Source organism: Rhinatrema bivittatum, unplaced genomic scaffold (genome assembly GCF_901001135.1).
Source record: "Rhinatrema bivittatum unplaced genomic scaffold, aRhiBiv1.1, whole genome shotgun sequence".
Taxonomy (NCBI): Eukaryota; Metazoa; Chordata; class Amphibia; order Gymnophiona; family Rhinatrematidae; genus Rhinatrema; species Rhinatrema bivittatum.
This window is the reverse complement of record NW_021820370.1, coordinates 13503-38894: the sequence shown is the minus strand read 5'-3', so window position 1 is coordinate 38894 and position 25392 is coordinate 13503. Positions and strand designations below refer to the sequence as shown.

The following is a 25392-nucleotide window of genomic DNA, read 5'->3' as shown; positions in this document are numbered from 1 at the left end:
CGTGACCCCTGGTTCTGCTGATTTGTTTTGCAACGGAAAAGGTTTGTTGTTTTCTTTGGATTATTAAAACCTTTCAAGTATCTGAAAGTCTGTATCATATCATCCCTGCTCCTCCTTTCCTCCAGGGTGTACATATTTAGATTCTTCAATCTCTCCTCATAAGTCATTCAATGAAGGCCATCCACCTTTTTGGTCGCCCTTCTCTGGACCGCCTCCATCCTGTCTGTCCCTTCGGAGATACAGTCTCCAAAACTGAACACAGTACTCCAGGTGAGGCCTCACCAAGGACCTGTACAATGAGTAATTAATGACCTGTACAATGAGTAATTAATGACCTGTTTAATGAGTAAGTTGCTTTCCAGTTAGTTTTTTGCTGGCTGGAATTGCACAGGTTATTTATTTGCTGCTATTAGCAATGCTTTGCAAGACACTTAAACTGACTTTTGTCAATACTGTTCCTAACTTTCTTTGCTTCTCATAGGTACCAACGAGTTGATTACCTGTACTTGAATGCTGGCATAATGCCTAATCCACGCATCAACATAAAAGTATTTCTCTCTGGCCTCTTTTCCAGGTATTTAGCATCAGCACTATAATTCATCATTTTTGTGCCTTCAGCATTTATTTAACTGATTTATGCCTTTCTCCACCTGAGTATGTTTTCCTTGGTCAGCATATCTTAAAAGATGTCCATTTTAATCTAAAATGAATTATATATGGTTAAATCAGTCAAAGTGATGATGAAAGTAGTGTAAAAACAAACTAACAAACACATTTATTATAAACTCAGTCAACAACAATAAGCAAAAAACAATCATACGCTAAACTTTTTTTTAACAAAAATTTAATAGCAAAAAGTCAAGAAGAATCATAAAGCCAAATTTAACTAAAACATATAATCCTAACATGGCCATGTTTTGCAGATCTGCCTGCAATAGGGGTAAAATCTATAAAAATATAGAAATTTCAGTGGTATAAAATAAATTACATAAATTAGGAATGTGCATTCATTTTGAAATGATACCATTTTGTTTCTTTCATGGACCCCAAAATAAATGGAAGGCACCCATGAATTTAACAAAAATGTTTGAATTTGTTTGCATCCCCATGGGACTGATAACTATAGTAAACCAATGCCTGTGTGGGGTAGCAGCCTTGCTGGGGCAGAAGTAGGCAAGTAGACAGGACAGAGGACCAATAAAGTTGAAGCATTCTGGATCATTTTTCGTCGATAAGCAGGCTGAATTAGATATGAGCTGAATAGAATTAGACATCAGGCACCACTGAAACATAAAAAACTTTCTCTCAAAGCTGATAGAGCTTTTTAGCTCTACTGAGCATGTTCAGGAGTTGCCTCAACTCTTCAGTTTTATTTTTATCCGTGCTCTGCCATGGAGACATTTTTCACATACATTTTCACATAGATAAGCAGCTGAATTAGCCATGCTGTCTGGGTATGTCTAAGATTAGTAAAGTCTTTCAGCTAGGTGCTCCCTCTTGTATCTTTCGCGATTGCCTGAGGCTCCTCAGTCCAAGTTTTTTCCGCGTGACTGATTGCACACGGAGCTCTCCTGAGAGAAATCTTTGTTGTGAGGTAAAAAAAAAAAAAAAGAACAAACACACCATCAGAAACCACAGGAAAGGACCATTTCAGATAGGATGCTTCGATCAGGATTTAAATTCTATGCCTGTGACAAGATTATATCGGTCACTGATGGGCCACAAATCTTGTTATCTCTGCCTAGGTCCGGATCATGACCAGGCAACACTGTTGAGGTCTGTGGCCGCATGTCCCCAAAGAGCGCAGCATCAGCGAACTGCTAGGAATCCAGCAGTTAAAAGCAATGACCATTGGGCTTTTATGCCCCTTCTGAGGCCCTCAACAAGATCCTCCTGTTGGGATTATGTTAGAATAAGTAAGTGAGTGGGCCCTTATTGCCGAGGGTGAGAGGTGTAATCGACAGCAGGGGGAGGAGCCTTGGCTGCGGGATGAGATACAGCAGTCCTGGAGTGGAGCAATGGAGAGAGTGACCCCTGAGGTGGGCCATAGTGCGACAACACAGGCTGACATCAGACTCAGCTGGAGAGACGAGAGTCTGGAGCGAAATAGCATTCCCTGATGGGCGGGGAATGCCGAGAGGCGTACAGTCAATGAAGTACATCTGAATCTGTAGTGAAGTTATGCAGGAGGGTTCCGCTCTGATAGTATCACTGCACAGGTGCGGTAGAGCAGGGAGGAACCTGGGATTAAGTCCTCACGGCAATGGTCCGAAGAGCGGGGTACACCGGCGAGGGTTCTCCTGGTATCACAGCACAGGTCCACAGTGCAGGGAGGAACCTGGGAGCAAGTCTTCACGGGGCAATGTCTGCAGAGCAGGGTACACCAGCAAGGGGTTTCTCTGATGTGACACGATGCGGGTCCTGCAGAGCAGGGGCAAACCTGGAAGTGACTCCTCATGGCAATGGTCTGCAGAGCGGGGTACACAGAGAGGATTCCATGTAGAGACAGCCACAGGGATCTAGCAAGAGGTACTCACATCAACTGAAAGCAAGTAGAAGTTCCGTAGAATATCTCAGGACTGAGGCAGCTGAAGTCCGATGAAAGGTCCTCCGAGGAGTGGTTGAGCCGAGAGCGAAGGAGGGCCCCCGAGAAGCGGGTACCCATAGTCTCACCGACGGAAACAGGAACAAGCTGAAGTGAAGCTGTAAGAAGCAGCTAGTGAAACTCCGTTCCCAAGTCGCCAGCTTCTAGGCTGGCGAATATAAATTCGGAGTAGTGTGACCCATCAGTTAGGGACGCTGCCGAGGTTCCCGTCATAACATGGTTAAAGCTGGTCATAAAGCGCGCGCCTAGGGAACCCCACGGGTAACATGGCGGTCGGTCAGCAATTTATGCTGCTTGAGCAGGCCTGGGAATGGATGGCCGGAAGGCTGGTGGTAGCTGGCCGAAGCCGCGAGTTCACCCAATGGGAGTCAGAGTAGTGAAAAGAGATAAGTGAGCAATGGCGGCCCGCAGCCGTCTGTGGTCGCGGAGCGTAACAGTATCCCCCTTCTTAGGGGTCCTCCCCCAGGGGTCTAGGTTTTCTCAGATGAGATATGTGGAATTGTTTGATCAGTTCTTTGTCGAGAATGTTCCGCTGCTGGCTCCCAACTGTTTTCTTTTGGTCCAAAGCCTTCCCAAGATAACAGGTATTCCCAATGTCTTCCTCTTTTCCGTATGTCCAAGATGTTTTGTACTTGATAAGTGATATTCTCCCTCAGAGGCTAGAGGTTGCGGTTCAGACGGCTTCTTGGAAAACTCGGAGAGAACAAGAGGTTTAAGTAAGGAGACCTGGAAGGCGTTATGAATCCTGAGTGAATTAGGTAGGCGTAGACTGTATATAACTGGGCCCCAACTGACGAGTAAGTAAAGGGAATGGCCCGATGTATCTTGGAGCAAAACGAACTGCGGGTGGTAGTTTCAGGCGAATGAATCGAGTACTAAGCCACAATTTATCCCCATTGCCTTGCCCATATTGTAGCATTTTTTTGACTTCAGAGGTGCTTGGTATCCTCCCAGAGTTTATGCAACTCTTGAGCGGTGGCTTGTGCCGGCAGGAGAAGCCACGGACAGGGATAACGGGTATAAGGCCTGGTGTCCGTTTATACCACTTGGAAGGGTGAAGACCCAGGTGGATGCAAAGAGATGGGAATTGAGCAAATTCAGCCCAAGGCAATAACTCGGACCAATCATTTTGATGTGAGTTGACGTAGGCCCGGAGAAACCTGCTTTAAGGTCCAGTTTGTCGCTCCATCTGTCTGTTGGCCTGAGGGTGATAAGCAGACATAAGATTTAATGGAATGTCAAATTTCTTGCATAGGGCTCTCCAGAACCTGTTCGTAAATTGCACTCCCCGGTTGGAGAGGATATGCTTCGGGAGTCTGTGAAGTTCGGAATATATGGCGGATAAAACAGTCTCACAGCTCCGGAGCAGAGGGTAGGCCAGGTAGAGCCACAAAGTGAGCCATTTTCAAAAACCGGTCCACTGTAACCCAGATAGTAATGTTGCCATTGGCAATGTGCGTTCATCGTTCACTGGGGGCGTGGTAGTGGTTGGCAACAGACCCCAGGGTTGATCCGTCAGTGGCTTCTGGCAGGTGCAAGTGGGGCATGACTCCACGTATGCCTGAGCATCTCTCAAGGTTGGCCACCAGTGGGGTGGTCACCTTTGGGGTGATAGGGTCCTAGCCTGACCTGGATGGCCCGCCAAACAGGGAATCATGTGCCCATTGAAGAATTATTTACGTAGAGGACGGGGAACCACAGTCTTCCTAGGTGGAACAGTGAAAGTGGCAGAGAGGAGAACTTTATCTGGATTGATGATATGCTGCGGAATGTCCGGGACGTCCTCGGTAGTGAAGGACCGGGAAAGAGTGTCGGCTCGAGTGTTTTTGTCGGCTGGCTGGTATCTTAACAAGAAATTGAACCTAGTAAAAGAGAGAGACCAGCGAGCCTGCCGATGGTTAAGGCATTGTGCCTGGTGCAGGTATTGTAGGTTCTTGTGGTCTGTATATACCGTGACCTGGTGCTGAGCCCCCTCGAGTCAGGGGCGCCATTCTTCGAAGGCGAGCTTAATTGCTAATAATTCTTTGTCCCCGATTCCAGTAGTGGCGAGAGAAGAATGAACAGGGATGGTAAAGTATGATGGGCGGAATGCTGGCTCAAAACTGCACCAATGCCTTCATCTGATCCATCGACCTCTGATGATGAAGGGTCGTCAGGGATCCGGGTTCGCAAGCATGGTTCTCTGAGGAATGCGTCTTTAAGTTCTTGGAAGCCTTGTATAGCCTCAGACGACCACTGCGAGGGGTTGGCTCCCTTGCCGAGTCATGACGGTGAGAGGAGCGGTAATGTGGAATGAATGACCGGTAGTAGTTCGTAAATCCCAGGAATCTGCGAAGTGCCTTGAGACTCGTTGGTTGGGGCCACTCCTGGATACTCTTGGTCTTCTGAGGGTCCATTTGGAAATCTTGACTAGATGCCACATAACTGAGAAGGGAACAGTCTCTTGTTCAAAGGAACATCTCTCCAATTTGGCGTACAAACTGTTGTCTCGTAGACGCTGAAGAACTTTGCAAACATCTCTGTGATGGCTTTGGAGGTCCCGTAAAAACACCAGAATATCATCCAGATAGACTACAATGCACTGGTAGAGCAAGTCTATGAATACCTCATTCATCATGTTCTGGAATACCGCTGGAGCGTTACAAAGGCTGAAAGGCATTACCAGCTATTCGAAGTGACCGACACGGGTGTTAAAAGTGGTCTTCCACTCATCTCCCTGACGTATCCAGACTAAATTGTAGGCCTCTCTCAGATCCAATTTAGAGAATATTTTGGCCCCTTGGAGCCTGTCAAACAATTCTGAGATTAGCGGTAAGGGATATTTGTCTTTCTGGGTAATTTCGTTTAAGCCTCGGTAATCTATACACGGTCGGAGGGAGCTGTCCTTATTCCCTAGGAAAAAGAATCCCGCTCCAGCGGGAGACTTAGAAGGTCGAATGAACCCCTTAGCCAAATTCTCTTGTAGGTAGTCTGACATAGCTTTGGTTTAGGTTAACGAAAGTGGGTATACCCTTCCACGAGGAGGCTCAGAATTAGGAATTAAGTTAATTGCACAATCAAAGGATCGGTGATGGTGGTAGTGTATCCACAGCTTTCTTAGAAAACACATCGGCATACATGCAGTACTGTAGCGGAAGACCTGGAAGAGACATCATGGTGGTTAAACAAGGCAGCAGTGATACGACCTCCAAGCAACCCTTATGACAGGCGTTGCCCCAATGGGAAAGTTGTAAGGTATCCCAGTTGAATTGTGGAGTATGGAGTTTCAGCCATGGAAGTCCAAGAACCACTGGATGAATGGCCTTGTCTAATACGAGGAGAGAAATGGTCTCTGTGTGCATGGATCCGGTACGCAACTGGATGGGAACTGTGGAGCAAGTAAACTCTGCCGGGTAACAGCTCACCATGGATTGAGGAGAGCAGGAGTGGCGTAGGAGTGTGGACCATGGGGATCCGGAGATGCTCCACCAGCTGTCGGAGAATAAAATTACCACTGGCCCCGGAATCCACTAAGGCAAGGGTGTGAAATTCCAAGGTTCCTGAGTAAGACGGGGTAAGGTTAATGGAGGAGAGGGTGATTGTCAGGCCTAGGACAAGTCCTCTGGCAGGACCTAGGCCTGGAAGTTTCTGGAATGAGTGGGCATGCTGGAACCGCGTGTCCGGGTTGACCACAATACATACATAGTCCTGAACGTAGGCGGCGACGTTTCTCCTTCGAGGATAAGTGACTACGGTCCATCTGCATAGGTTCCTCTTCATTGGCCTCTAGTGGAGCCGCGATCTTGTGGAAGGCGCAGGATGAGTGCGAGGAATTCCCGCAGCCACCCTTTTTTTGTGCTCTGGTCTCTTGAGAGCGTTCACGAAGATGGCAGTCAATGCATCCTGCGAGATCTATGAGGGCATCCAGGGTGTCCTGTAGTTCCCGAGCTGCTAGCTCATCCTTGATGTGTGGACTCAGCCCCTCAAGGAACATCGCACACAGGCAGCCCAAATCCCAATGTAGTTTGGACGCAAGAGTTCTAAACTCAGTGACATACTCAGTGAGGGATCTGGAACCTTGATGTAGGTGCAGCAGTGTGGAACCGGCGATGGTCTTGTGAGCAGGATTGTCAAGAACGGAAAAGGGCAAGAAAAGCCCGGCAGGTCATGAAGGATTGGGTCTGTTCGTTCCCACAAGGGTGACGCCCATACCAAGGCTTTCCCTTCCAATAGGGAGGGGATGTACGTTGTCTTAGTAGCCATATCAGGAAAGTATGCTGGTTGCAAGGAAAAGTGCATGTTGCACTCATTCATGAAGCCTCTACAGGACAAGGGGTCTCCTGAAAAACAAAGAGGTGCCAGCAAGGGCACTGGTGGCACGATTGGCAGACGTTGCGGCAGTATCCAGCCAGTTATTTAAAATATTTATGGCGTTAGCCAAGCTCTCCAGTACTTTCTGCTGGTCAGAAATCTGTTGGGCCAGACCGGGGATGGTCTGAAGGCCCGAAAGCTGGGCCGGGTCCATGGACTTGGCAATCTGTTGGGATTCTGTTAGAATAAGTAAGTGAGTGGGTCATTAGGCCGAGGTGAGAGGTGTAATCGACCAGGGGGAGGAGCCCCGCTGGGCCTCACAGTCGGGAGGCGGAGCCTTGGCTGCAGGATGAGATACAGCAGTCCTGGAGGTGGAGCAGGAGAGAGTGACCCATGAAGGCGGGCCATAGTACGACAGCACAGCTGACGTCAGACTCAGCTGGAGAAAACAAGAGTCTAGGAGCGAAGTAGCATTACCTGAGGGGCGGGGAATGCCGAGAAGCGTACGGTCAATGAAGTACTCGGAATCTGTAGTGAAGTTATGCAGGTCCATAGAGCAGGGAGGAACCTGGGAGTAAGTCCTCGCAGCAATGGTCCTTATACACTTTTTCCAAGTTTTATTGTCTGGATGTGCAGGCCCTGGAGGATGCAGCCTTTGCCATGCGGTGTTGACTGGACTGCGGGCAGCCTCCCATCCTGTTGGGGAGTAGCTTTGGTATATCCCACTGGTCCTGAGTCCATCTTTCTATATGCTAGGAAATGGAGAACTTACTACTTACCTGATAATTTTGTTTTCCTTAGTGTAGACAGATGAACTCAGTTTCCCGCCCTTGGCTGCCACATGAGTCTGTCAATAGTCCTCCTGTAGGGTTGTGGGTCCCCAGGGATTTCTAGTAAGTGTTCATCTAGTCCCTAGCTTTTGCGGTACTTCGAATCTTACATGAGTTCAGTGTTTGGGTTGGTTGAGTACAGTTCTGGTTACCTTTTTTTAATCAGGTTTTTCAATCAGGTTTTTTGCTAGTCTGTCAGCAGTTGCTTTTGAAGAGAATACTTGGCATGTTGAGGTCATTGCAGGGCTATATATACTGTGACATCAGCTTGCTCCGAATCCATCTGCTGGCAGGGGAGCATAAACCCACAGGTCCTGAGTCAATTTGTCTACACTAAGGAAAACAAAATTATCAGGTAAGTAATTTCTCCATTAAATTTGCTACTTTTGCAGATATGTTAGTTAACCAAGTTAATTCTTTGAAGGCAGATACAGGAATTTGCTATTTTTGCTTCTATCTCAGGGTTGAAACTTAATTTAGATAAATCTGAGGCTATGGGCACTTTGATGCGGGTACAAACTCTTTGGGGTCCAGATTTTCCTTTGAAATGGGTGGGAGACTTGTTTAGAAATTTGGGGATTAATCTTTCTTCAGATGCTCCTAGGCTCTATTAGGTTAACATTAGAGATGTGAATCGTGTGCCAGATCGTCTTAACGATCAGATTTGGCTGCGGGGGGGCTCGAATCTGATCGTTAAGATATGTGAATTGGAATCATTTCCGATTCCAATTCACATTTTTTTAGGAGGCCCGCACCGCAAAAAAAAAAACAAAAAACCCACATTTGACCCTTTAAATCGACCTCCCGACCTGACCCATCGCTAATTATTTTTTTACGGAGGCCCGCGCCACAAAAAAAACAAACACATCCGACCCTTTAAATCGACCCCCCCCCCCCTCCCGACCCGACCCGACCCATTGCTAATTATTTTTTTACGGAGGCCCGCGCCGCAAAAAAAACAAAAAAACCCATCCGACCCCTTAAATCGACCCGACCCATCGCTAATTATTTTTTTACGGAGGCCCGCGTCGCAAAAAAAAACAAAAAAACCCATCCGACCCCTTAAATCGACCCCCCCCTCCCGACCCGACCCATCGCTATTTTTTTTTTACGGAGGCCCGCGCCGCAAAAAAACCAAAAAAACCCATCCGACCCCTTAAATCGACACCCCCCCCCCCCCTCCAGACCCGACCCATCGCTAATTATTTTTTTACGGAGGCCCACGCCGCAAAAAAAAAACAAAACCCATCCGACCCTTTAAATCGACCCCCCCCCCTCCCGACCCCCCCAAGACCTTTTAAAGTTACCTGGTGGTCCAGGGGGGCCTCAGGAGACCTCGGGGAGAGATCCAGGGGGTCCTCGGGGAGAGGAGAGATCCAGGGGGGCCTCGGGGAAAGATTTCCCAGGCATCACCTGTTCTAAAAAAATAAAATAAAAATGGCGCCGATGCCCCTTTGCCCTTACCATTTGACAGGGTATCCGTGCCATTGGCCGGCCCCTGTCACATGGTAGGAGCACTGGATGGCCGGCGCCATCTTTAAAGATGGCGCCGGCCATCTTTACTCATCAGCCCATAGTATAATATGGGCTGATGAGTAAAGATGGCGCCGGACATCCAGTGCTCCTACCATGTGACAGGGGCCGGCCAATGGCACGGATACCCTGTCACATGGTAAGGGCAAAGGGGCATCGGCGCCATTTTTTTTTTTTTTTTTTAGAACAGCTGATGCCTGGGAAATCTTTCCCCGAGGACCCCCTGGCTCTCTCCCCGAGGCCCCCCAAGGACCCCCTGGACCACCAGGTAACTTTAAAAGGTTTTGGGGGGGTCGGGAGGGGGGGGGTTGATTTAAAGGGTCGGATGGGTTGTTTTTTTTCTTGCGGCGCGGGCCTCCGTAAAAAAAAAATAGCGATGGGTCGGGAGGGGGGGGGGGGGGTCGATTTAAAGGGTCAGATGGGTTTGTTTTTTTTTTTTTGCGGCGCGGGCCTCCGTAAAAAAAAAATAGCGACGGGTCGGGTCGATTTAAAGGGTCAGGGTGGGTTTAGGGGCTTTTTTGGTGTGCCCTATTTAACGATACAATACAAATGCCCCTGATGATAAATCGTGGACATTTGTATTGTATCGTGCACTTTATCTGACGATAATTTTAATCGTTCAAAAACGATTCACATCCCTAGTTAACATCCCTATCCATGCTGGTAAAGATGAAGGCCAAGTTGGCTCAATGGCATTCTCTCCCACGTTTATTAGTTGGTAGAGTTAATCTTTTCAAGATAGTTTTATTCCTAAAATGGTTATACATGATGTGACTCTTTCTGCTGTGGATCCCGAAAAAGGGCATCAGGAAATTACATGGGATGTTGTCCAAATTTCTATGGCAATGAAAGAAACTCAGATTGAAACTAATTTAGTTAATGGGTTCTTGGAAGACCGGGGCTATTGGGTTACCAGATTTTGAAAGATATAATTAATCAAAAATAGAAACAAATCTCCACTCCGTGGGTTAACCATGTGACCAGTTGAAAAAGCCAATAACACATCTCAGTTGTATCAAAAATGTGGTGGAAACAACTGCTTTATCTGTCCATAAACAAAATATAAAAAGGTAAGCGTGGTAGTTTCATATATTCACTAATTAAGGTACCATCCAGGTTACCTATTAACTGACCACCAGCCACTCTTTATACATGATTGCAGTACCACAAGATAATTTTTTTCGAAAAGATTTTTTTTTTTTTTGCATTTAAGTCACAAGCAAAAGTACTTTTCACTGAACTATGTAATAAAACTAAGGTATATTCCAATGCTACCAGGATCATGCCAAAGACCTGGAATTGCTCAGACTATTTTCATAAAGATACTATACTTAATGTATAACTAAAAACAGTTCATTAGTACATTTCTTATTAAATCGCTATGTGAAAGCTTGTCATAAATATGTTGTCATAAATATGTTAAATGTTATATAAAGAAACTATCACATTGATTTTTATGAGCAAATAAATACAGCGTATATATACATTTATGACACAATCCTTCGCATGCTGATTTAATAAAAAATTTGTTAATGAACTGGACTTAGAGTTATACAATAGGTGTAGTATCTTTATGAAAAGAATTCCAGGCCTTTGGCCTGGTAGCACTGGAATATACCTTAATAGTTTTATTACAATTAAGTTCAGTGGAAGGTACTTTTGCTTGTGACTTGATCCATTGAACACACAAGTTTGCAGGAGAGTCAGGAAGTTTTAGTGGGAAATATTGACACTGAGTAGCATTACTAATAGAGAAGGTAGTCTAATTCATTGAATCAAGAAGTGGGACGAAATGACCCAAAGCTTATTGTCCAGATTTCATACAAATCCAAAGTTAAGTTAAAGGAATCAAAGCACTATAAGTGTTTGTAAGGTGTGGGTAGGGCAGTAGTATACTACTGATCAGAAAATAGATATATAAGAACATAAGAACATAAGAAAATGCCATACTGGGTCAGACCAAGGGTCCATCAAGCCAGCATCCTGTTTCCAACAGTGGCCAATCCAGGCCATAAGAACCTGGCAAGTACCCAAAAACTAAGTCTATTCCATGTAACCATTGCTAATGGCAGTGGCTATTCTCTAAGTGAACTTAATAGCAGGTAATGGACTTCTCCTCCAAGAACTTATCCAATCCTTTTTTAAACACAGCTATACTAACTGCACGAACCACATTCTCTGGCAACAAATTCCAGAGTTTAATTGTGCGTTGAGTAAAAAAGAACTTTCTCCGATTAGTTTTAAATGTGCCCCATGCTAACTTCATGGAGTGTCCCCTAGTCCTTCTACTATCCGAAAGAGTAAATAACCGATTCACATCTACCCGTTCTAGACCTCTCATGATTTTAAACACCTCTATCATATCCCCCCCTCAGTCGTCTCTTCTCCAAGCTGAAAAGTCCTAACCTCTTTAGTCTTTCCTCATAGGGGTGTTGTTCCATTCCCCTTATCATTTTGGTAGCCCTTCTCTGTACCTTCTCCATCGCAATTATATCTTTTTTGAGATGCGGCGACCAGAATTGTACACAGTATTCAAGGTGCGGTCTCACCATGGAGCGATACAGAGGCATTATGACATTTTCCGTTTTATTCATCATTCCTTTTCTAATAATTCCCAACATTCTGTTTGCTTTTTTGACTGCCGCAGCACACTGAACCGACGATTTCACTGTGTTATCCACTATGACACCTAGATCTCTTTCTTGGGTTGTAGCACCTAATATGGAACCCAACATCGTGTAATTATAGCATGGGTTATTTTTCCCTATATGCATCACCTTGCACTTATCCACATTAAATTTCATCTGCCATTTGGATGCCCAATTTTCCAGTCTCACAAGGTCTTCCTGCAATTTATCACAATCTGCTTGTGATTTAACTACTCTGCACAATTTTGTGTCATCTGCAAATTTGATTATCTCACTCGTCGTATTCTTTCCAGATCATTTATAAATATATTGAACAGTAAGGGTCCCAACACAGAACCCTGAGGTACTCCACTGTCCACTCCCTTCCACTGAGAAAATTGCCCATTTAATCCTACTCTCTGTTTCCTGTCTTTTAGCCAGTTTGCAATCCACGAAAGGACATCGCCACCTATCCCATGACTTTTTACTTTTCCTAGAAGCCTCTCATGAGGAACTTTGTCAAACGCCTTCTGAAAATCCAAGTATACTATATCTACCGGTTCACCTTTATCCACATGTTTATTAACTCCTTCAAAAAAGTGAAGCAGATTTGTGAGGCAAGACTTGCCCTGGGTAAAGCCATGCTGACTTTGTTCCATTAAACCATGTCTTTCTATATGTTCTGTGATTTTGATGTTTATAACACTTTCCACTATTTTTCCTGGCACTGAAGTCAGGCTAACCGATCTGTAGTTTCCCGGATCGCCCCTGGAGCCCTTTTTAAATATTGGGGTTACATTTGCTATCCTCCAGTCTTCAGGTACAATGGATGATTTTAATGATAAGTTACAAATTTTTACTAATAGGTCTGAAATTTCATTTTTTAGTTCCTTCAGAACTCTGGGATGTATACCATCCGGTCCAGGTGATTTACTACTCTTCAGTTTGTCAATCAGGCCTACCACATCTTCTAGATTCACCGTGATTTGATTCAGTCCATCTGAATCATTACCCATGAAAACCTTCTCCATTACGGGTACCTCCCCAACATCCTCTTCAGTAAACACCGAAGCAAAGAAATCATTTAATCTTTCCGCGATGGCCTTATCTTCTCTAAGTGCCCCTTTAACCCCTCAATCATCTAACGGTCCAACTGACTCCCTCACAGGCTTTCTGCTTCGGATATATTTAAAAAAGTTTTTACTGTGAGTTTTTGCCTCTACAGCCAACTTCTTTTCAAATTCTCTCTTAGCCTGTCTTATCAATGTCTTACATTTAACTTGCCAATGTTTATGCTTTATCCTATTTTCTTCTGTTGGATCCTTCTTCCAATTTTTGAATGAAGATCTTTGGCTAAAATAGCTTCTTTCACCTCCCCTTTTAACCATGCCGGTAATCGTTTTGCCTTCTTTCCACCTTTCTTAATGTGTGGAATACATCTGGACTGTGCTTCTAGAATGGTATTTTTTAACAATGACCACGCCTCTTGGACATTTTTTTACTTTTGTAGCTGCTCCTTTCAGTTTTTTTCTAACAATTTTTCTCATTTTATCAAAGTTTCCCTTTTGAAAGTTTAGCACGAGAGCCTTGGATTTGCACACTGTTCCTTTTCCAGTCATTAAATCAAATTTGATCATATTATGATCACTATTGCCAAGTGGCCCCACCACCGTTACCTCTCTCACCAAGTCCTGTGCTCCACTGAGAATTAGATCTAAAATTGCTCCCTCTCTCGTCGGTTCCTGAACCAATTGCTCCATAAAGCTATCATTTATTCCATCCAGGAACGTTATCTCTCTAGCGTGACCCGATGATACATTACCCAGTCTATATTGGGGTAATTGAAGTCTCCCATTATTACTGCACTACCAATTTGGTTAGCTTCCCTAATTTCTCTTAGCATTTCACTGTCCATCTCACCATCTTGACCAGGTGGACGGTAGTATACCCCTATCACTGTAGTCTTCCCTGATACACAAGGGATTTCTACCCATAAAGATTCAATTTTGTATTTAGTCTCATGCAGGATGTTTATCCTGTTGGACTCTATGCCATCCCGGACATAAAGCGCCACACCTCCTCCCGACTGCTCCTCTCTGTCATTGCGATATAATTTGTACCCCGGTATAGCACTGTCCCATTGGTTATCCTCTTTCCACCATGTCTCTGAGATGCCAATTAAGTCTATGTCATCATTTACTGCTATACATTCTAGTTCTCCCATCTTACTTCTTAGACTTCTGGCATTAGCATACAAACATTTCAAAGTTTGTTTTTTGATTGTATTTTTATTCTGCTTTTTAATTGATAGGGATAAGTTAGAATTTTTTAGCTCAGGTGAATTTTTAGTTACAGGCACTTGGACTACTTTTCTAATTATTGGAACCTCACTGTCGGGATGCCCTAATTCTAATGCATCATTAGTATCCTTTAAAGATACATCTCTCCGAACCATGCGCTGCTGAGCGACTGTCGGCTTTCCCCTTTGTTCTAGTTTAAAAGCTGCTCTATCTCCTTTTTAAAGGTTTGCGCCAGCAGTCTGGTTCCACCCTGGTTAAGGTGGAGCCCATCCCTTCGGAAGAGACTCCCCCTTCCCCAAAAGGTTCCCCAGTTCCTAACAAAACTGAATCCCTCTTCCTTGCACCATCGTCTCATCCACGCATTGAGACTCCGGAGCTCTGCCTGCCTCTGGTGACCTGCGCGTGGAACAGGGAGCATTTCAGAGAACGCTACCCTGGAGGTTCTGGATTTAATCTTTCTACCTAAGAGCCTAAATTTGGCTTCCAGAACCTCCCTCCCACATTTTCCTATGTCGTTGGTGCCCACGTGTACCACGACAGCCGGCTCCTCCCCAGCACTGTCTAAAATCCTATCTAGGTGACGCGTGAGGTCCGCCACCTTCGCACCAGGTAGGCATGTTACCAGGCGATCCTCACGCCCACCCGCCACCCAGCTATCTACATTCCTAATAATCGAATCACCAACTATGACGGCCGACCTAACCCTTCCCTCCTGGGCAGTAGGCCTTGGGGAGATATCCTCAGTGCGAAAGGACAATGCATCACCTAGAGAGCAGGTCCTTGCTACAGGATCCTTTCCTGTTACATCTGGTTGGTGCTCTCCCATTATGAGACCTTCTTCCTCCAAGGCAGCACCAGGGCTGCCAGTCTGAAGTTGGGACTGGACTACTATGTCCCTGAAGGTCTCATCTATATACCTCTCTGTCTCCCTCAGCTCCTCCAGGTCTGCCACTCTAGCCTCCAGAGATCGGACTCGTTCTCTGAGAGCCAGGAGCTCTTTGCATCGCATGCACATGTACAACTTCTCACCGGTGGGTAAAAAATCATACATGTGACACTCGATGCAAAAGACTGGAAAGCCCCCCTCTTGCTGCTGGACTGCTGCCTTCATCTCAATTTTGATCAGTTCCTAGTTAAGTTTTAGGTTGCTATGGGAGTAGGAATGTGTCTAAGTTCCTTTAAATGTATTAGTGAATTCACTATATGTCTGGTAGTGGCCTACTGGAGTCTGATCGAATTCTCAGTAAAGTTTTTGTTGATGGGGTTTTTTTTTGTTTTTTTTTTTGTGCAAGTGGCACCTGCCTATAAATTAAGGGATGAGCTTGGGGTGGGTGGGCAAGGGGTGGGAGGGTTGGGAATTACAAACAGTCTAACTTTAGTTAGTCAGCCTGAGTGACTCACAGCTCCCTTGATTAACAAATGTTGTTCTCTATTCAAACCTAATCACACTACCTCAACACCTTTCCAAGGTGAGTAACTGAGCTGAACTATTCAACTTTTTTACTTTGGTATATACTGCTCCTAGCTTATTTCTAGCTTCTGGCTACTTTTTTGTGGGGGGGTTTTTTTTTTTTTTGTGTTTTTTTTGTTTTTCAATACAATGCACTCAGTTATTTATTAAATAAAACACTTAGCTCTTTAAAAGTCTGGAGGTCACTTTAATAGTCAGGCAGACTTTTAAAAAATAAACACACTACCTACTGCTACCTTATTGACTGACTAAATACAAACAGTCTAACTTGTTTATTTATTCACTGCCAACCTACTGCTACCTTATTGACTGACTAAAAATACAAACAGTCTAACTTGTGTATTTACTGCTTACCTACTGCTACCTTATTGACTGACTATTTAAAAATGCAAACAGTCTAACTTGTTTTATTCACTGACTGACTATTAAAGGCACAAACACACAAACACACTAAATAATATTCCCAAATAGTTAACTTTGCCCCAATACTTTTAAAAAAGTCAATGTCAATGTCCCAAGCAAAAACTTACTGATTCCTTTCAGCCACCAGCAAGGTGATCCTCTCCTCTCAGTGTTTCCATGGTGTGATCTTGAAAGGCAATAGGCAAAGGAGGAGGGATTATGTTCACACTCCTTGCTTTAAGTATTTGTCTGTTTCTATTCCTGGTTTGGAGTTTGGTCTGTTCAGTCATCTGCTTTCTGTCCTGGTCTGTTACCATCTGCTTCTATTCCTATTGTTGGCTTGCAAACTTTGATGTGGGAGGCGTGAATCCGGGCTTTTTTCTCTTTGACCTTTACAGCCGTGGATGTGGCGAGAAGAACTCGATAGGGCCCTTCCCAACAAGGTTCAAGAGTTGTTCCTCAAAGGAAATTTCGAATGAGAATGGTATCACCAGGTTATATTCCATGTGCAATATCCACTCCAGGTTTTGGCAGTGCCTCTTTGACCTAGTGAGATGTTCTAGCAATAGCTTCAGTTAGTATTTTGCAATATGAGATCATTGAATCAATTAATCAAGATAAATCATTTCAGTTAAATTCATCCCTGGAGCAGGGGGTACTGAATAGGGCATCCAGTAATTATTTCAAATGGATTTAGATTTGTGGTTTGAGCTGATGTACGCCTAATACGAAGTAAAATTGCCAGTAATACCTTCTGGCCAGCGAAAGCAGTTTCTTCTACAGCTGTAACCAGTCTAGTTGTTGCGAGCGCGACCGTAGAGTCCATATAGAGGGATGCGGAGGCACGGTCACCTGCTTCTGGGAGATAGTGAGCCCTTGGGCCACTGGGCGGCTCAGGGAGGCGCCCCAAGACGCACACCGAGGGAGGTGAACGAGTACAGGCGCGGGCAGAGTGGGAACAAGGCTGGACCGGACCAGGCAAGGAACGACAGAAACTGGAACAAGGCAGGCTCAGCCCGCCACTGGACCTGCACGCACCAGTGAGGCCCAGCCAAGCAATGCTGGTCTCAGGAGTAGCCCTCTGGGCACTCAGTAGCCCTTCCAGACCCGCCGCTAGGGAACGATGAGTGCTTGAGGCCAGATGGAGGCTGAGGGCAGGAACAAGACGAGACAAGGAACTGGAACAGAAGATTCAGGTTACTTGGAAGACACGGACAAAAGTCAGTATACTTGGAGAACTTGGACTGAGGACTCAGACGAAGACTCAGGATATGAGGAAGACTCAGGTTGTTTGGAAGACTCAGGATACCAGGAGGACGTGAAAGACTCAGGATACCAGGAGGACTCAGACAAGGACTTGAAAGGGTATTGGAAGACTCTGAGGAGGTTTAGAGGAAGCTGGAAGTCTCGGGCAAGGATAAAGGATAGTACTGGGTGAGTACTGCATTGCAGCACGCCCTACACAGCTGCCCATGGCTCGTCATGGACCACGCTGGAAGTGAAGCAGACTCCAGGCGAAGCAATGGATCTTGAAACCAGGACACGTCGAAGATTCAGGAGAGGCCTGCACCGAGGCATGCTCTACGCAGCCGCCTGTGGCTGGTCGCAGAGCAGGTTCTGGCAGAGTCTTGGGAATGGATGGAAGCAGGCAAGGTACTCTGAAGACCGGGACAGGATACAAGACTCAGGATTCAAAACTCGGAATTCTTGAACAGACCTCAGCATTAAAAACAAGGGCCTTCCGGAGACTTGCGCTGCAGGAATGAAAGTAGGCCTTGTACCAAAAGGCATCCTACACAGTCCTCCCCATGGGGTGGACATGGACCACGATGGTGGCATGCCCGGAAAGGTAGAGAACAAAGGAACCTGGAAGGAGGACGAGCAGCAGGAGACGAGGCATACATCAGGACCAGGACTGGAACACGGAACATCCAGTACACTGGATCAGGAACATCAGGACGAGGAACATGAGGGCTTCTGGACATCAGGACTCCTGGATGAGGAACATGCAACGAAGGAGCTCAGACGAGGGGCGAGACCAGGAACATCAGACGGAGAGGATCAGGAATATCAAGAACGTGGAACACAAAGCCATCTGGACAGGAGCAGACCACGGAAAACCTTGACTGGAGAAGAGGAGACATGGACGACCATGGAATCAGATTTGAAGGCCCCGAGGAACTGAAGCAGAGCCCTTTTATAGGGCTGGACCAGGGAATATGGTGATGATGTCATCTGGTGGGGCCGTGGGCTTTTCCCGCCACTGGCCCTTTAAATAAGGAGAAGAGGCGTGCGCCTGTGCCTAGAGGAAGTCCGGGGGAAAGCTGCAGCGGTGGCATCCCTGCCACGATGGAGAAAGAGTCTGGCCTACAAACTTCCTCCATACGGGTACATGTCAGCGCGGTAGCCGCTTTCCATAATGGGATAGGAGATGTCTCTATTTCGACACAGCCCTTATTATCGTGCTTCATGAGAGGCTTACTCCACCTAAAATCTTCACTACACCCTCCGGCCCCCACTTGGGACCTAAACGTGGTTTTAGGGCGATTCATGAAACACCCATTTGAGCCTCTCCACTCATGCGACCTATGCTATTTCTTCTCACTATAACGTTCACTCGCAGAGTTAGTGAGTTGCTGGCATTAGTCACCTACCCACCTTACATAAAATTTTGCATGACAGAGTAGTGCTACGCACCCACCCTAAATTTTTACCGAAAGTAGTATCAGAGTTTCGCCTCAATCAATCAATCATACTACCTACTTTCTTTCCCAGGCCCCACTCCCACCCAGGAGAACAGGCTCTGCATTCCTTGGACTGCAAACGTGCTCTGGCCTTCTACCTAGAGCGCCTGTCGGTCTATAGGAAGTCCACTCAACTGTTTGTTTCTTTCGATAAGAACAAACTGGGTACTCCAGTGGGCAAGCAGACTGGCTGGCGGACAGCATTGCTTTTTGCTACCAGCAAGCAGGCCTGCCGCTCCAAGAACGTGTAAGAGCACATTCTATCAGAGCCATGGTAACCTCAGTGGCGCACCTCTGTTCGGTTCAGCTTTCGGACATCTGTAAGGCTGCCACATGGAGTTCTCTCCATACTTTCGCAGTCCATTACTGCCTAGACAAAGCTGGCAAACAAGATTCCATTTTTGGCCAGTCGGTCCTACGCAACTTATTCTCAGCTTAACTTCCCAACATCCTTCCAGCGACCTGTTCAGGGTTTTCAGGATGCCCTCCTACCAAAATCCACCCCTGTTGTTGTGCCTGTTGCATGTCTTTGGGTGCATTTGGTGCATTCCTCAGGCATCCTCAGCTTGCTATTCACCCATATGTGAGGACTAACATCCTGCTTGTCCTGTGAGAAAGCAGAGTTGCTTACCTGTAACAGGTGTTCTCACAGGACAGCATCCTGCTGTCCTGTGAGAACACCTGTTAACACCTGTTACAGGTGTTCTCACGAAACCCGCCCACCACCCCGCAGAGTTGGGTTTGCTTACGATTTATTTTATTTTTCGCACATATTTTTTGCTGTACAAGAGACTGAAGGGGGACCCCTGCTGGATGCAGGGTTAGTACCATGCTGGGCATGGCTAGAAGATGCCAGTCAAAGTTCTAGAAACTTTGACAAAAGTGTTCCATGATTGGGCTCCATCCTGATGATGTCACCCATATGTGAGGACTAACATCCTGCTGTCCTGTGAAGAACACCTGTACAGGTAAGCAACTCTGCTGTCTCCAGCAGATGGCAGAGGGTGAATCCTGCAGTTCTGCAGTTTTTCTTTTTTCAGCAATTTTTTCCTTTTGAGCCTTCCTCCCCGGGGGGCGTTGTTTCTTTTTGGTTTTTGGAATTCTAATGGGTTGAGGCAGCCAAGCCAGGGGTTGGTGTCCCTGTGTGTGCTCGGTCTGTGCATCCGTGGGGTGTAAATCTGGTTGTCCAGATCCCTCCCCTTCATGAGGCCACACTGAGGCAGCTGCAGGCTCTAATGAACTTTTAAAGCCCTTTCTTGAGACTTAGTGTTTTTTAGGGGCTGTTTGTCTCCTTGGGATAAAGTTTAATTAAAAAAAAAAAAGAAGCTAAGACAAGAGTGTTTGCAGTTGAGCACAGCTCTGCTGTGCAGGTGGCTTCCTCCTCTTAGGTTTCTTTCAGTTAGACAAGCTTTTTTAAGGTGAGTGTTTCCCTTTTGGGGGTTTATTGTGGCTTTTCCCCTTCTTGATGACTTGTGGCTCGGCATGCTGTTCGTGCAGCTCTGTGCTCTCACACTTGAACAGGGTGTGGATGGTGGGAAGGGCTCCTCTGTCTGCCCTCCAGCAGCTAAGCAGTGTCTTGCTTCGGGCGGTTTCATGCTGATTCTGAGCAGGGGCTCTGGTTAAGCTGTGATCCCTTACCCGGCCAGCGTGGGAATGGCAGCCATATTGGATTTCTCAGTGGCATTTCCCGTGCTGTCGGGGGAGGGGGGAAGGGTCCCCCATGTTTGTCACCAGCCCGATCTGATGTAGGGAATAGTCAGGGAGGGCTGGAGGGGGAGGACAGCCTGTTGCTGCCGGTTTCTCAGCCATGCCCTGCAGGGGTTGATGCAGGGAGGCCATTTTCTACAATGTTTGTTCTTTTGCTTCATGATGTGTTTCTGGCTAGGCTACAGGCGGCTTGGGAGGCTAGTCAGCTGCAGCCACTACCAGCTCAGCTCTCCGGGGGGCTAAGGGGGTTCCAGTTGGGCAGGTGCACCCAGGAGGAGAGTTCCCTCGGTGCAGAGGTTGCTAGGTCCCCCCCTTTGGGGGACTCTTCTCAAAGAGATGAGCCCAATGAAGCTGGTTGATCCGGCAGCTGGGGATGTTGGTCCGGGTGATGACCCGGTGGTTTCGATCCACGAGGCGGAGGACCCTAAGGTGGTATGCCTTTTTGAAAGGGAAGAGCTGGATGCCTTGCTCCTTTTGACTTTCAGGTCCTTGAGGTGAAGATGCCCCAAGAGGACCAGGATTTGGAGGGAGCAGACCCAGTCCTAGATGGGCTGCGTGGTCCCCCGACTTCTTTTCTGTAGCACAAGTTGTTTAGGAAGCTGGTAGAAGCGGAATGGGGGACTCCTGATTCTGGCTTATAGGTTGGCAGGTCCATGGGAAAGCTCTATTCCTTGCCGAAGCAGGATTTGGAGTTTTGGCTTTTTTTTCTCTCCCTAAGGTAGATACAGCGGTTTCAGTGGTTACTAAGAGAACCACGATTCCTGTGATAGGTTCGGCCTTGTTGAAGGATGTGCAGGACTGTAAGATGAAGGTACACCTCAAGAGGATTTTGAGGTAGCAGTCCTGTGCTTGCGTGCAGCTGTTTGTTCCTGCTTTTTGCAGCACAGGGCCGAAGGAGTCTATGTTCTAGCTCAGACATGGCCTTGGGGTTCTACTTTGTTTTTCCCCCCTGGCCCCTGGTGGGCAAGATTCTGTGTTGGATAGAGAAGCACTGTGGCGAAAGTGATTCTGGTAGCCCCGGAGTGGCCTTGGCATCCTTAGTTTGTGGATCTAGTTAATCTGGTTGTCGACGGGCCACTTTGTTTCTGACATCTGAAGAACCTTCTTCGTCAGGGTCCCATATTTTTAGACCAGGCTTCACACTTTTTTGTCTAGAGGCATGGCTTTTGAGAAGAGGCGTTTGAGACACACAAGTTATCCGGAGTCTGTCGTCACTATGTTACAAACCAGAAGGAAGTCTACTAACCTGTCTTACGTTGGGGTATGGAAAGTTGTTGAGACCTGGTGCTCCACTAAGGGCGTGTGTCCGCCGAGGGCTTTAATCCCTGACATTCTATCTTTCTTGCACGACTGCTTCGCCAAGGGCTTGTCTCTTAGTTCCCTTAAAGTGCAGGTGGCCGCCCTGGACTTTCTTTGGGGTAACATTGATGGTTCCCCTATTTCGGCTCATCTGGACATCATTAGGTTTCTTAGGGGGACCATGACTTTGCGGCCTCCTGTTCGGAGGTCTTGTCCATCCTGGAATCTTAATCTTGTCCTTATAGGTTTGTGTGAAGCTCCCTTTGAACCACTCCGGAGGTAGACGTTGAAGGATTTGACTCTTAAGGTGGTTTTTCTTGTGTCCATTTGTTCAGCTCGGAGGACTTCTGAATTGCAGGCTCTGTCTTGCCATGATCCTTTCCTTCAGATTTCAGATTCGAGCGTTTCCTTATGGACGGTACCTTCATTTTTACCAAAGGTGGTCTTGGCATTTCATGTCAATTAGTCGGTGGAGCTTCCGGCTTCTCCTACCTTAATGGCGTCCGATCCTCAGGCGAGCGAGCTCCTACTTTTGGATGTGCTGAGAGCTTTGTTACGTTACCTCGAGGCTATGAATGAATTTAGGAGGTCCAATCATCTCTTTGTGCTGTGGAGTGGTGCAAACAAAGGTTCCAAGGCTTCTATTGCACGTTGGTTGAAGGAGGCAATTGCTTCTACGTACATGACTCTAGGTCGCCTGGTTCCAGAAGGTTTGCATGCTCATTCTACGCATTTGCAAGCAACTTTGTGGGCCGAAGCTCAGCTTGTTTCTCCACAGGAAATTTGTAGGGCAGCGACTTGGAAATTGCTGCATGCTTTTGCACAGCGCTATTGTCTAGATGTGGGAGATACGGGATCTCTTCCTTTTGGTGAGAGTATTTTGCGAGCGGGACTTTCCAGGACTCACCCTGGGTAAGGGCTTTGGTACATCCCAGGAGTCTGGACTGATCCGGGTATGTACAGAGAAAGGAAAATTTGGTTCTTACCTGCTAATTTTTGTTCTTGTAGTAGCATGGATCAATTCAGAACCTGCCCAATTCAGGAAGGGGGAGTGTCAGGGGACAGTCGTCCACTCAGCTGTAATATTGTTCTCTGATGCATTCAGTTTTGTTGGAATCAGTTTATTTGTTCAAATGTTTTTTGCTCTCTTTACTACTTTCTGCTTTGATACAGTTATAAATTGAGGAACTGTAGTGGGCACTGGGGTTTATGATGCAGTGTCAGCGAAGCTTTTCTCTGTCTCCATCTGCTGGCAGGGGGGAATGAACCCAGGAATCTGGACTGATCTATGGTACTAGAGGAATGAAAATAAGCAGGTAAGAACCAATTTTCCTTTCATGGGCTATGCAGGGAGCCGCGAGTAGGCAAGTGTGGCTTTTTTAGCACCTGGGTCAGGGCAGGAGTTAAGTTAAAGGTCGTATCTGGAGGCCGGTTTACTCCATTGCTGGCATTAGTACGGTTGTATGTCCATGCAGCTCTGGGGTAATCATGGATTACCTTCACTTTTTCCAAATGCTTTGATCCATTTGCAAGTTGGCTGAAGAAATCCCTGCCACAATGCTTACTGGTTTCAGCTGGTACAGCTGCCATGCAGTCAGAGACAGAACATGAAGAGGTTAGACATTGCACTATCCACTGCACTATCCACTCCTAGACCATTAACTTCACTGTTTTATGAAAGGGGAATGGTTTCGCCCTGTGACTCACTCACGGGTGACCACATTAATGCAGATTTTACTTTTGTGTGGATTTTCTATGCGCATCTCATTTGCATATGTGTTCTTTATTACATCCCACGAAGGTGCCTGCTTTTTCCTCATACGCTAAAAAAAATACACACAGCGCCAATTTCACCGCAGATCTTATTACATCGGCCCCAAAGTACTGTAGTTAGTAGGTAAAGGGCTTGTTGGGGCCCTGGATTGTCTGTCACAGGTGATGGAGACTAGTGCATTATGGATGAAATTTCAGTGTTTCTAAGATTGCAGTAACATCTGTTATGCAGAAAGTGAACTCTGCTGTTTCTCCCCTGGATGAGTGAGATTTTTGGATTTTTTGTAATTTAAAGAATTCTTTTGCAAAGGTATTTTTTTTTTTTTTTTGTCAAATAGTAAATTTCACTTGCAGAAGGGTTCTCCCCCCCCCCCCCCCCCCCTTCACTGAAGAGAGATGTAATGCGCCCTGTTTTAAGAAAAAAAGGATAATCCTCCCAAAAATATTATATCCAGCTTTAGGACAATTTCTAAGATGGCTTCTAATTGTGTACAAATTCCCCCAATAAGCTGAACATCCCCCTGTTTGATGCCTTATTTTTCTAATCTGAGATCTTTTGCAATTGATCGTGCCACTTTCAGGCTCCAAACTAATGGGTGTCACCAAACTGAGAAAACAGACCTTCACCTGAAGAATTAGGAGAGCTTTTTTATCCTTGTTACTTTTATCTTGGTTACTAATTTTCTTAGCCTAATTATTGATTCTAATCGTAAGCTATAAATGTGTTTCATGAATTTCTATCAGTGACAGAGGTTCAAGTTTTTCATGTACAAGACATGCTTCTTTGGAGAAGTATGACATTACATTAGATTTTTCTTCTTAAACCCAGCAATTTTCTTTTGCTTCTTTGGGCTTCCAGTTCAAGTCTGAATTGATTTCTACAAGGTCTGCAGTAGCTTGAACTTTCATTAGTATTTGTTTATAGTTTATACATCTTTCTAACCCTCTCTAGTCTAACCCAGCCGTCACAATGACGGTCCTTGGTCAGACCAGAGCTGTTTTTGGTATCTGATAACAATATATAGATTCTGGCCAATAGGTATCCCTGTTGACTTTTGAGCAATGGCTGAGATTCCCTCTAACCCTAATCTCCTATATGGCATTGTACAGCATGCAGCTAAAGTACTGGGCCCTACATTTTACTCGAGGTGTTGTCTCATTACAGAAAAGCTATCCATATGTTTACAACGGGAGAGGGACTGCTGATCCAGAAAGACCGAGTTACTGATGATGGTCTACAAGAAGTGTTTGAAACCAATGTGTTTGGACACTTTATACTGGTAAGGTGTCCTCAGACTTGATATATTTGTTAAATGGACTTAAGTCTGCGTTTTGCATTTTCTTAGATGATAAAATATTTGTGTATAGGAATGGGAAGGAAGATGGGGGTTGTATATTAAGTTCTCTAGACAAGCAGAAACAATCAACCACACAAGTACTGATGTCATTTTATGGTGCCATGTCATAGCATACTCTCTCAAATCTCAGAAGCAAATTATTTTTCCCCGCAGATAAGCAGGCTGAGCTAGCCATGCTGTCTGGGAGCACATGGCTCTCAGACAGCTTGGTGGCTCGAGGCGGGAACTTCTCCAAGTATGTGTAGAGCTTTGCTCCTGCACGCCTGCACAGTTCCTTCCCGTGCAACTGCCTTCCTTGCTTCAGGTTTTCGCATTTCCTGCTCAGTAATGTGCGCGAGTTCTTCTCCTCTGACTTTTTTTCTTTCTTTTTGTCCTCTCTTTCACTTCGGTGATCCCCAAAACAGCACTTTTCAGTGCTATTATGGGCCCCAAAACCCTGGGATTCAAATTTTT

General features: G+C 46.0%; 1 long non-coding RNA gene across 1 annotated transcript; it reads left to right on the top strand.

Annotated features, from left to right (window-relative positions):
• The first annotated feature begins 217 nt into the window (after positions 1-217).
• Positions 218-24795, top strand: LOC115081573. The gene is made up of 3 exons (XR_003853832.1): positions 218-270; positions 482-574; positions 24747-24795. It is a non-coding gene; the product is annotated as an uncharacterized LOC115081573 (long non-coding RNA).
• Positions 24796-25392: the final 597 nt, after the last annotated feature.